General features: G+C 46.9%; 1 pseudogene across 1 annotated transcript; it reads left to right on the forward strand.

Moving 5' to 3' along the window:
- The first annotated feature begins 9141 nt into the window (after nt 1–9141).
- LOC309843239 (putative NBPF family member NBPF5 pseudogene) lies at nt 9142–12526 on the forward strand (annotated as a pseudogene). Its single transcript has 2 exons — nt 9142–9312; nt 12434–12526. The product of its transcript is annotated as a putative NBPF family member NBPF5 pseudogene (transcript).
- The last annotated feature ends 882 nt before the right edge of the window (nt 12527–13408 follow it).

The following is a 13408-nucleotide window of genomic DNA, read 5'->3' on the forward strand; positions in this document are numbered from 1 at the left end:
CACAGGATGACACGCTCTGACCCAGACAAGAATGTATTATCTCTGAGTTTTCTTCTTTTAACTTTTGTTTATGTATTTGACAGAAAAAGACACACAGCGAGAGAGGGAACACAAGCAGGAGGCATGGCAGAAGGAGAAGCAGGCATTCCACTAAGCAGGGAGGCTGATGTGGGGCTCGATCCCAGGACCCTGAGATCCTGACCTGAACCCAAAGCAGACACTTAACCACTGAGCCACCCAGGTGCACACCATGGAGCTCTTTGGGGGTGATTTCCCATGGCCATGCTTGCCCAGCTGATGTGACCACTTCTAGGAAATGCGGCCGTATTAATCAATGGATTCTAAATTTGGTTCCTTAAATAGTTCTACACACATCAGATACACCCTCTTGAGCGCATGCCAGAGAGGGGCCTTCCCAGGGCTCACTAGCTTCCGGGTTGTCCGAACAGGATCTTCACTAGATGTTCACAAGGAAAACTGACCTGGGTACTTCCTCTTTCTTCTTTCTCTCTTTCTTTCTCTTTCTCTCTCTCTCTCTTTCTGTCCTTTTCTTTCTGTTTCTCCCTTCCACCATACTTCCCCTCTCCCTTCCTCCTTCCTTCCATTCTTACCTTTTCATTTTCTCTCTTCCTCCCTCTCTCCCTTCTCTTTCTCCCTTTCTTTTTTTCCTTCCATCCTCCCTTCCCTCCTTCCTTCCTTCTTCCTTTCCTTCTCTTACTCTTTCTTTCTATCTGCCTTCTTTCTCCCTCTCCCAATGCCCAGCAACCTTCTTATACACAATAAGCAAAGAAAGAAAGAGAAAAAGAAAGAAAGAAAGGAGGAAAGAAGATCTTAAAAAAGAAGACATAAAAATCAACACCAACATTTGACATGAAACTAATACATGCTGCATGTTAAGTGCAGCAGAATTTTATTTTTTAAAATTATTTCAAGTGATACTTGGGAGGCTCATTTTTTTAAGTTCAATCTCTGGCTCAGGTCAGGATCCCAGGGTCCTCGGATAGGTCCCATGTCGAGCTCCCTGCTCAGTGGTGACTCTGCTTGTCCTTCTCACCCACCCTCCCCCTGGCCACCACTCCTGCTCTCTCAAGCACTCTCTCTCAAATAAGGAAATTACATGCTTTTTAAAAACACTGGGTGAGCCTGGCGGTGGGTATTATGGAGGCTACGTATTGCATGAAGCACCGGGTGTGGTACATAAACAATGAATTTTGGAACACTGAAAGGAAATGAAAAAATAAATAAAAACTTCTAAACAAAACCAACAACAATGCAATTGTCCTCTCTGGAATCAACCAGCTTAGGGGCCTACTTTCCTGTTCCTGTTGCCTAGACCACCCTCCATTTCTCTACCTGACCTACATCCTTCCGCAGGAATGGAGACAGCTCTGAGGTACTGCTGACCCTGGAGGTGGGGCCAGAGAGAAGTCTACACATGGTACAATGGGCTGCCTTTGGAGTCAGCCATAACGTAGCTACAGGCACTTAGAAATGGACCCGATGTACCATTAGGTATGAGCACTGTGACATTCGGGGGTACAGATTTTACGTATGGTATTGACATCATCTTCGTTGCACAAATATGTGTAGACTCAAGCAGGAGACCATGGGATCAGAAGATTGAAAGAAAACCATGTCAATGGAAAGATACTAAGTTACCAAAGTTACTCTGATGTGTAGAGCTGTTTTCTGTGTTAGCCCTTATCTCCACCACAGAAGTCAGAAAATGTTCAACAGGGTTTCCCCTTGCCTTCAGATTCAAACTGAGAATACAGTAATTTAAACTGTGAACCCAAACCTTCCATTTTTTTTTTTCCAAACCTGTGTTGAATACCAGGGATTTCAATTGCCCTTTCCCATTTCCAGTGAGACTGCAGTGAGGGCAGACAATAATGTGGTGCATCCAGGGAACATTCTGTTTCTTGGTCTCCTTCTGTTCTTAGTGTGCCAACTTTATTCAGCCAGTGCACTTCTGAGTGCACATGGAAAACCCAGCAAATACTAAAATGGTAGGGTCTCTGGGTTTCTCTTGGGAAATGCAGACCAATAATTAGGATTCCCCACAGGCTCAGAATGGCTCTTGAACTGCAAGGACCAAGCTTCCCCATTCTTTCTTTCTTTCTTTCTTTCGTTCTTTCGTTCTTTCATTCTTTCTTTTGTTCTTTCTTTCTGTCTGTCTGACTGTCTTTCTTCCTTCCTTCCTTCCTTCCTGTCTTTATTTTTAAAAAGGTTTTATTTACTTTTTTGGCAGACAGATAGCACAAGTAAGCAGAGTGTCAGGCCGAGGGAGAGAGAGAGAAGCAGGCTCTCTGCCAAGGAAGGTCTCCATGTGAGGCTTGATCCCAGGATCCTGCAATCATGACCTGAGCTAAAGGCAGCCGCTTTAGTAACTGAGCCTCCCATCATCCTGACCACATCCTTTCCTTCCTGGGAGGGGAGGGGGGCACGGGGGTATTTCTGGATTCCTGATGCACGCACCTATTTATTTCTTTTATTTGTTTTTTTGTGTTTTGATTTTTCTGTGTGTGTCTTTGTTTTTGTTTTTTAGCTAGTCTCCATCACCAACGTGAGGTCTCTGAGGTGAAGAGTTGAGCCTGCCACGTGTCCTTTCATACACATTTGATATCCAGGCACATATCATGATTTTCATGTTGGCAAAAATAGATCAAACTCTGGGAATTGCCTTCCATCTGCCCTAATTCCTCTGGGCATGTTTCCTGAGTTGCTGGTGTGTGGGAGTCCTATTTCCCACCCCACTGAAGGAAGACCCTATAGTAAACCATACCACATCCCCGGGGTTCTCTTTTATCCTTTCCATGTAATCCTCTCTGGCTCTCAGTGTGTCTGTGCTCCTAAAGACACCTCTGACTAGGACGCCCCGGGCTCCTGGAGCTACTTTGTACCCAGTTACCCAGTCTGAGAGAATGGGGTGTAAGTGCCGAATATGACCACTAGGACCACCTAACTCTCCTCCCCAAAGGCACTCAGATGCCCATGAAGAGGTACAGGAGGGTGACATCCCCTTTCCTGGCCTGGGTGAGACTAACTCAGGACCACAAGCTACCTCACGGTTCTCTTGCCCCTATCAGGACAAACTTCCCCTACAGTGGTTGTTGAAAACCACCCCTTTCGCAGCCATGAACTCAAAATGGCCACAGACTTAAGGAGAAGAGCCATAGCAATCATTCAAGATGATTACGCAACAGAAAATGGTCAGGACTTTGCATTTAGTGAAGAGTTCTGTCACTGGAGCAAGAGTAAAATATGTAACAAGAAAACTTAAGATGAACAACCTTGCTGCATCCAACATTACCACTGAGAAAAGGAACAGAGAAGACACTGATAAAGAGACAATATTTGCAGATAAATACCCAATGAGGACTCCCATACGCAAGACATAAGGGTACTTTGAACTCACTGAATGGGCAGAAGGAACACGCTGCTAATACAAAGCGAGCATAAGACTCGGATACACATGTTCCCAAAGAAGACACATGCACGGTTCATAAGCCCATAAAACGGTCATCAATGTGACTAGTCTGCAGGGCAATGTATGCCAAACCAGGGACCATTTTGCACGAATGAGTGTGATTCTGTACAAAAGACAATGCCAGATGTTGCTGAGAAGCATTTCTATTCCTTTTTTCTTCTTCTTTTTTTTTAAGATTTTATTTATTTATGGAGCAGAGTGAGAGAGCACAAACAGGGTAGAAGCACTGGGAAAGGGAAGAGCAAGCTCCCTGCTGAACAAGGAGCCCAATGCAGGGCTGGTTCCCAGACCCTGGAATCATGTCCTGAGCCAAAGGCAGACACTTCACCAACTGAGTCACCCAGGAGGCCCTGGCCATTGTTTTCTTAGATATGATACCAAAATTCTCACTAATGAAAGAACAAATTGATCAACTGGACTGTATCACAATTTAAAACATTGGTGTTTCAGAAGACATTGGTGAGAGAACCCAAGCCATGTCACACATAGAGAGAAACTAGGTGTAATTTCCATACCTGCTGAAGGTCTCCTAAGAGAACACTGAATGAACGCTCAAAAGTCTGAGTGAAAAAAGTCAAGCAAAGAGAGTCAATTATCATATGGTTTTTCACTTATTTGTGGAGCATAACAAAAAGCATGGAGGACATGGGGTTTAGAGAGGAGAAGGGAGTTGGGGTAAATTGGAAGGGAAGGTGATTCATGAGAGACTACGGACTCTAAAAAACAATCTGAGGGGTTTAAAGGGGCAGGGGGCGTGGGAGGTCGGGGTACAAGATGGTGGGTATTATAGAGGGCACGGATAGCATGGAGCACTGGGTGTGGTGAAAAAATAATGAATACGGTTATGCTGAAAATAAATAAATTAATTTTTTTTTAAAAAGAAAGTCAATAGGAAGAAGACAAACAATCCAATTTTAAACGGGTCAAAGAAAAGGGCCTGGGTGCCTCAGTTGGTGAAGTGGCTGCCTCTGGCTCAGGTCACCATCTCAGGGTCGTGGGGTCTAACCCCCGACCCCTCCATCACTCTTCCCGCTGAGCAGGGTGTGTGCTTCTCCTCTCCCTCTGGCCTCCTCACCCTACCCAACAGCCCTGCTCTTGCTCCCCTTCCCTCTCTTGCAAATAAATAAATAAAACCTTTCAAAAAGGACATACAATAAAATGGATTCAAAGATTTGTAAAAACACTTTAGCAAAGAATACACATGGAAGAAATGGAAGAATAGCGCACGACCTACATCATTAGTTATTAGGAAAATGGAAATTTAAACCACTATCTGTCAATGAAAATGGCAAAAATGAATGGAATCTCCATTCTGAGCCATAGCAAGGAGTCATAGCAAGGAGCAAAGTCACCTCCTTGCTATGATTTCTCATACACTGCGCATGGGAATTTTAAATTCTACAACCACTGCAGAAATAGTTTGGAAATTCTTATTTTTTTGTATCTTTGATTGACTAAAGACTGAGCGACTAAAGGTGAGTGGAGGGAGGGGCAGAGAGAGAGGGAGAGGCACAGAAGCTCAAGTAGACTCCCACTGACCATAGAGCCCTACCTGGGGCTCTGTCTCGCCACCAATGAGATCATGACTTGAGCCAGAATCAATGTCAGATGCTTAACTCACTCAGTCACCCAGGCACCCTAACAGTCCAGAAATTCTTCAAAATATTAAACCTATACCTACCATAGACCACCCCCATTCCACTCAAATGAAAAAAGAAACGGTACATTCCCAAAAAGCTACTGACTATTTCTAATTGTCATTCATCTCCATCCACAGAGGAATGACCACCACAAATTGTGACATATCCAGCTCATGGAATACTATGCGGTTTCGCAGAGTAATCTCGTCGCTTACATAACACTATGGGAAGACATGTTCTTTTGCTCTGATAATACCTCAGAGCCAGAAAACATCAAAACAAAATAATTTACATAGCATACGATGGTGTTAAGAGAAAACCTTAGAAATTGCAAATAATTCTACTGTAACAGAAAGCCAATCAATGCTTTCCTGACGTGCAAATGGGAGGGAGGAAATGCTAGAAGGACAAGGAAACTTGTGGGGGCGATAGATGCCTCCACTACCGGGGTGATGCATCTATATGCTCAAACTTAATAGACGTAGGACTTTAATTACATACACTTTACTGCATGGAAATTATATCTCAGCGTCCCTGTAGAAACACTTTAAAATACAAAAACAACCTTTCATACCCTGAAACTCAATAAGTGGTTTTGATATTTCCCCCCAAAATCAACCATATGATTTGCAAGGTCAAAAGAGGCAATGCATCATTTCTGGGGATACGAAAATGAATTTATTTATCTTCATCTCAACCTCAAGAGAATATAAATGGAAGGCCCAGTATAGAAGCATGTTTCTCTCTGACAAAGGACTTTTTTCCAGAATTGGGTATCATCTAGTCTGAGAAGATCATCAAAAGAATAAAAGAAATGGCCAAAAGACTCGAAATGAAACTTCACAAAACAAGACGTACCACTGGTTCTAATACTAGCCCACGAAGAGACACAACTCTTTAGCCGTGAGGGAAAGAAATCAGTATACAACGAGATACCATAGCATATGGTAATTGCTTCATAAGCATAGGAAAACCCAATGGGATACCGGCTACACTGGTTTCTTTTTTCTTTTCTTTTCTTTTTCTTTTTTTCTTTTTTTTTTTTTTTAAGCAGGACCCAACATGGGGTTCCAGTCCTGAAATCCAGACTTGAACAGGGATTAAGACTTGCATGCTGATCTGTCTGAGCCAAACAGGTGCCTCCAGAAAAGGTTTCGAATGCTCGCTCCTCACTTCACTACAGCTGTGACCTGGGACCAGTGACAAAGATCTTGGGAAGCTTGGTGTTCTTTGTATTTTTTTTTTTTCTCATCAGGAAACGATACCATCTGAGTTACAAGATAGTTCCTAATATTAAGTATGATCACCTGATACTGTACAGGAACTATACTTTTTGCATAGAAGATAGTTGACCTGGAATTCTCCTTGACACGTTTTCAAAAGCACAGACAGACCACTGACAAAGAACAGACAGGCTGTTTGGAAATAAATATACTCTCCCCTTTTCCAGAAAGAAATCATGTACACATTAAAGAAAAAAAAAAAAAAAGGAGAGGAACCAACTTGCATGGAACAACGTTCCCAAAACCCTGAAGCAGGTCTACTTTCCATTCCAGTAGACCCGAGATGAAAGTCTTGACGAGGTCCAATCCTGGCAGTCTTCTCCATGTGGAGGCCACTGAGAAAGTCCACTCTGGCCCTACACGATCTGGACTAGCACACAAGTGTTCCTCAGAAAGATCAACAACGACTCAGCTCGAAACGGCCTGAGCAATTTGTACAAATGTGCTTGAGTTTAAGACCAGCTCCACTGCAGAACCAGGATTCACCCCTGAATCTAAGCCAGGATGTTCACAGATATCATTTCCAAAATCTCTGTTACAGGCCTTGGCACGCTCCACAGGTGGGAAAACAGGCGCAAGACTATCCATTGAGAGAAATATCAATCAACACTCAACAGGCATTACTAAATAATGTCCAGCAACTACTAAAAGGCAGGCAAGCTCTCTTTCAAAAGCCATGTTTTGAGGAACACAGACTTCTACATCTTCATGATTTGGGGTTGGAAGCTGCTTGCAAAACCACACCAGCAACCCAAAAATAAACAGATAAACTAGAATTCATCATCTTAAAAGCTTTTTGTTTCAAGGGTCACTATCGAGGAAGTGAAGTGAAAAGTGGGGTCTGCTATCTACAATGCATGTAAAGAACCCTCCTATAACTAAGCAGTTGGTAAAAAGACAGCCAATATAGGAATGGGGAACGGAGCTTGAGTAGACTTTCTCAAAAGGACAATACCATTGCAACAATGAACACATGAAAAGATGCTCAATTTCATTAGTCCCTAGGGAAATACACATCTAAAGCACAGTGAGATCCCACGTCAGCCCCACTACCATGACTTCAAGCAAAGAGACAATCAATACATGTGTCGGGAAGCTTGTAGAGAAATGGAATTCTTACATATTCCTGGTGGGAATGTAAAAGGGTGTCCCTGTTCTGCTTTGGAAAAGAGGCTGGCAGTTGCTCAAAAAGTTAAACACAGGGTCCCGTATGACGCAGCAATCCCACTCTTAGGTAAATAGCTAAGGAAACGGAAATGAAATGTGCACCTAATGGGAAAACAAGTCTACCTAACACAGACTTGCAGTAAGAAGAATACTGACAGACTTGGGACAGGAAACCGTTTTCCTTCCTTTCTTTTCCTCCTTTTGTAAGACTTTATCTATTTATGTATTGGAGGGGAGCGGAGCGTGCCACAGACAGTGAGAAAGAGCACGAGAGGGGAGAAGGCCAGAGGGAGAAGCGGACTCCCCATGGAGCTGGGAGCCTGATGCCTCACTTGGTCCCGGGCCTCTGGGATCACCACCAGAGCCAAAGGCAGTCGCTTAACCAGATGAGCCCCCAGGGGCCCCAGAAACAGTTTGCAAGATTCATTGCATATACTAAGTCTGGGTTCTGTTTGCTGTTTTCCTGGGGGCTTTTTATTTTCATCTGTCTGGGGCTCTTTCATCGTTGTTTTCTGCTTTCTTTTGTTTAGTTTTTGCTGTAAAAAAAAGCTTTATTTACTACATACATGCTAAGAAAGTATTGTAAATGGAGGAAGGCCGAATACTTTGAAAACCTTTTCAAATACAAAGCAACTAAAGATGGCTAAACTGCTAGCATGTTTCTCTTGTATTTTAATGGCTAGAGAAAAAAACCTAGAGAAGACCTGGAGAAGAACATCCAGATAGGCTTTGACTTTAGACATTTCCCTCACTAGAAAAGCCTTAAGATCTGTTGAACCGCTGTTGAGAAGTGGGAGGAGTTCAGGAGAGCCCCTAAGAACACCTGTTGCGAAGGGCACCTGAGTAGTTCCTTTGGTTGAGCATCTGACTCTTGGTTTAGGATCCGGTCAAGGTCTCACGGGTTCTGACACCGAGCCCCTTATCACATACTCTCCCTCTACCCATGCCCCCCTTCTCTCTCCAAGAATTAAAGAGAAAGAAAAAGAACAAAGAAAACTCCGTGGGACGCTATTTCTGCCTGACATTATTCTACACACATAAGGGAACGAATAATGAGCACTATGCTGAGACACTGTTTTGGAAAGAGAGGGAAACTGTGGAATCAGCACAAGGGTAGACAACGACTGACAGTGACCACTGAGGGGTGGGCCCCATCAGCGGTCACCTTCACGGGAGACCAGGCAGCCTTGTGTATCAGCATGGCCCCTCGGCAACTGGAAGGCAGGGGCTCCCCAGGTTCCACTGACACCCTGGACATTCTATTCAGTTAGTGCTGGTGCAGACCAGTAGCTGGCATTCTGGGTGCTCCCTCGGTCATTCCGGTTGGAGTCGGAGATACGAGCAGTGCCTTTGGCTCCCACCTCTGGCATCTTGAACCTTGGTTGTCTCTCAAGTACTGTGGGCTGTTGCTCCAATTGTTCCCAACAGTAAGTAAAGGATTCCTGTAACCTCACCCCTCAGTCCTGATTAAACCAACTTGGCGTCACTGGTTTTTAACCCACCGTGAGTCTGGGTTTCTGCTTTTTGGTCCCCAGTTCTATCTCTACTGCCACGGGTCGCCATGGCAGCCCATCCTGGCCCTCTGTCCGAGGCAGGGGCAGAAAGCAGCCTCCAGGAAGTCAACTGGCAGCTTCGGTCACAGCTGGAAAAATCCACCCAGGACTTCCTAGACCTCAAGGAAAAATTCCTTGTATCCGAAGCGACGGCCTACTCCCTGGCCAACCAACTGCGGAAATACAGTAAGTCCTGCCAAGTCTTGGTCCCCAAAGCCATAGCTCTGTGTTCTCCTTCTGAGAAATGCAAAGCCTCTCCAGATGCTCTCTCCCCCATTTCCAGTGACAACACAAATTTCATTCTGACCACAGTCCGTGAAAGGTGAAGTGGGAATTTGCCCTCTGTTAGCTGAGGATGGGAAAACCAAAGACAAGTATGTTAGCATCCTCCCCATGTTAGCAGTGACCTATAGGGTGGCTTAGAGTTTCCATCCCAGTTCTTGACTCCTGGGGCAGACCCAGAGATGACTGGTCTTGTGAGGACCCTGTCTGTCCTGTAGCAGTCCTTCATCTCAGTTGCCGTAGGACTAAGGAACTCCATCAGGTCTCGGCTCTCGGGTGTCCCACCGGCAAAGCACCGAGCTGGCTGCACTGAGGAAATATGCTGATGGTCAAGGCGGCACCGGGGTCGTGGGGAGGAGGGAGGACTACAGCGGGTGACACTACGTGCTGTCAAGGAGAAGGAAGTGGGGCCTGCCTTCCCCGAAACTGCGGTATCCATGAGGGACGCCATCCACACAGGGACTCCCCAGGTGAGAGGGAACCCGTGCTTATGCTTTTCCCTTCCAAGCCCACGCAGGACATCTGAAGCCCGGTGGTAAGGCTGGCAGCATTTGGGGGAACATAAGACAATCAGTGCGACCTCCTCTCTCTACCCCTGAGCTGGAGAACCTTCAGTGACGCGCCAAAGTCAGCAGGCCCAGGCCGAGGCCACCAGATGCTTGGCCAAGTGAGAATGAGGGTGAGAGGGGGACACCAGCCCCAGACACCGCCCAAGCCACTGGGTGCGCTAGGCCCTCTCCCACAGGCAGGCTGAATTGGGGAGCTCAGCTGCCTGTTCATGAGGACGGGGCTTCAGAGACAGAAGGAACCCAGAGATCGGGGCACGCGCACAACCCAATGACGGGAAGGAGTCCTGAGGCTGAATTTTTGCCATTTGCTCACACTTTGCCTTCCATACAGAAGGGAATTGAAAACAACTGAGGCGGCAAAAAGAATGAATTGAAACCTGCTCTTTAGGAAAGTGAAGAGATGATGACCTTTCATGGAAGGACAAGCCAAGTTTTGTCTACAACTTTCCTGATAAACCTAACTGATAACCTAACTGAGGGAAGCCAGTTGTGAAGATGATGAAAACAGTTACCACCCAAGGGCTTGGGGTGGAGGTAACTCAGCAGAGGGATGAAGAGCATGGGCTCTGGGTCAGTCCGCCTGGACTCAAATCCCTGCTGCCTAATCTTACTGTGCCTCAGTTTCCCTGTCTCTTAGACTACTACCGTCCTGCGGTCTACTTCTCTCAGTCACAATGAATACTGAGGAAATTCTCGTACAGCACTCATAGCAAAGCCTGGAAGCATGTAAACTCTGTTCATAATTCTACTGCTTCTACTTCCATAAATGTGATTAGGATTGGGCCATGTTCCTTTCACGTCTCTCTGGGTTCCTGCCTTCTAGTGTACACTGGTGTATCTGGCTGACGCTTTACCATTGAGACACTTGTGCAGTATAGAAATCCCAGCTCAGGGGATGCCCATTGGTCCTGGCATCCTGGGGGCTTTACTTAAGGTCCCTCCTTAGTGTTCAATGAAGAGGCAGCGAGGCTTGCTAGTGTGGCCAAGATTGCGGCTTTTCGGGGGATACGAATTCTGACTCTGCCAAATACCAGTTAATCATGGAGTGGAGCTCCTCTCTCTATCTCGGGACTGCTCTTTCCTGGCCTCAAAAACAGGGAGCGATCCAGTGTCTAGCAGTTGGGACACTCCGCAATGAGGCGTGGAGCTCCCAGCACACGGCCCGGTTGCCAGGTTCTATTTGTCCTAGGGTGCAGCCTGCCTCCTCCCTTGAAAGCAGCGGGCATAGCAGCATGTCCAGCTTTCCACTGAGGCAGGCATCTCTGTTTCTCAGAGTGTGAAAAGTCGAGCGACCTCATCAAATCCGTGCTGGGGGAGAAGGTGCTGTGTGAGAAAGGCAAGCGGGCAGACACGTTGCCTGAGAAGCTCAGGTAAGGAGGGCCCTGTGTGGGAGGCTGGAGGGATGCCGTGGGCCCCTCTGACTGGTGGCAGCAACAAGTCTGGGCCCAGAGAAGGGCAGAAACCGTCATGGCAGGCACATTATACAGACATATCTAAGACGATTTAGACCACAGTGATTGGTAAACGATGGACTCCAGTGACTCAGAGCCTCATTCTCTCTTTTTTTAAAAAAGGAATTCAATCTGAGGGGATTGAAGTGGCGAAGGGGTGGGAGGTTGCGGTACCAGGTGGTGGGTATTAAAGAGGGCACGGATTGCATGGAGCACTGGGTGTGGTGAAAAAATAATGAAGACTGTTAGGCTAAAGAATAAATTAAAAATTAAAAACTTTTTAAAAAAGGATATCAACATCACCAAATTCAAGGGGCAAGGGACCATTTGTGACCTTTGGCACAGCGAGCACATGAACAAGCTTACGAGACCAACACTTGCTTTACCTTTCACATGGTCAGCCCTGGCTGACGACAGCCTGCCATCCTCTCTTCCCACAAATGCTGTCTTTTGGACGCTGCCATTCTCCTGGCACACCAGTTAACACCAGCCAAACTGTCCACGCTTCTGGGTCTGGCACTGTGTCCATTCATGGCACGCTGCCCCCTAGGGAGTTTTCCAGGGAAATGCGTGTGCCCCAAGTGAGCAGCTGAAGGGGCATGTCTCTGAAGCGAGCTCTGGAGGTCAGGAGGAAAGATACACGGGATGTCCAGGGCATGAACAGGAGCACACTCTGATCCAGAGGAAGGCTGGATTAACCTTCTACTTTCTCTGCCACAGACACGTCACCACACAGGCCAGAATCCAGCTTTGAGGGCTCATTGGGAAATTCTGCTAGAAATCTCTATGAAAGCTCTTATCTATTGTTCACACCTTTGCATTTTAGAACATTCTCTGTGTTCTCCCAACTTAGGGTATGTCATCTGCTGATGCAAGATCAGGCGAAAGAACTGACCCGCTTATATAAGAAGCTGCGGGAAGGGGAAGAGGTTTCCCAGCTGCTCGTTCAGCACCTGGAAGCCCTCCTCATCCATGATGGCGCTGAGCATCCCCAAGGGCAGGGCTTGCGAGGGCAACTGGCTGAGGGACACAGGCTGGCCAAGTGCCTTGCCCGAAAGCTCAGCCCAGGTGAGATGGCCACAGACCCCTGACTGCACTGTGCTGCTCCGAGTCCCTGGGCTGCCAAGAGATGCCCCGCCTGCCCTCACACTCTTGGCAGCGGCTGTCCTGGGTTCCCCATCGCACGTGGGGCCCTGAGAGGACCAGGACTGGGAGGTGGTAGCAGAGAGGAGCAATGCTCGGGGGGGGGGGCACGTCGCCCTGGTCCACCTGTCTGCTGCCTCCCTGAGGGGACACAGCCTTTCGGGTAGGAGGAAGCATCGGCCAGTGTTAGAGCCCGGAAAGGGGAATGTGACAGGAGGGATCCTTGTTAGCGTGCAAGGATCCCTGCAGAAGTGGGAGCTTCCCAGACTCAGCCCGGTCTGTATTAAGCCTAGGGGAGAGAGTGAGTTTTCCTTTCTCCATAGCTCTTCCCTCATCTGGTATGTACTTCAAACAAACTTGTTGCCACTGTAGTCACCAGATGGGAAAATTACTGAACGCACTTCACACCTAAAAGAAAGGCCCTGACAGTGTGGAGTTGGATGAGGTACTGGATGCAGTAGGACTTGGAGGTGGGAACCCAGTTGAGACTGGAACACTTTTCATAGACAGAGTCCCCTTGAAGACACCAAAGCCCACATGGCTATCCATGAAATCCCCGGTGGAGGGATGGGGGACAGGGGGTGGTCCTGTCATGAAGACAAGGAAGAGGCTCCGTGTGACAGCCGTGAATGCACAGAGTCTGTGCGTGCGGTGGGACTGGGGGCATGCTGCACGACACGATTTGCCGAAGTCAAGATTGACCCTGGACGAGCATCCCCTGATATGGACAACAAGAGACCGTAGATATAGTTGCCCAGGTTCAGTGGTGCTGATCCTCCAAATCAGAGACACCTTTCTGATGGATCAGAAACCCAGGTCACAGCAATTCC

The sequence above is a fragment of the Mustela nivalis genome (assembly GCF_964662115.1).
Source record: "Mustela nivalis genome assembly, chromosome: 10".
NCBI classification, from domain to species: domain Eukaryota; kingdom Metazoa; phylum Chordata; class Mammalia; order Carnivora; family Mustelidae; genus Mustela; species Mustela nivalis.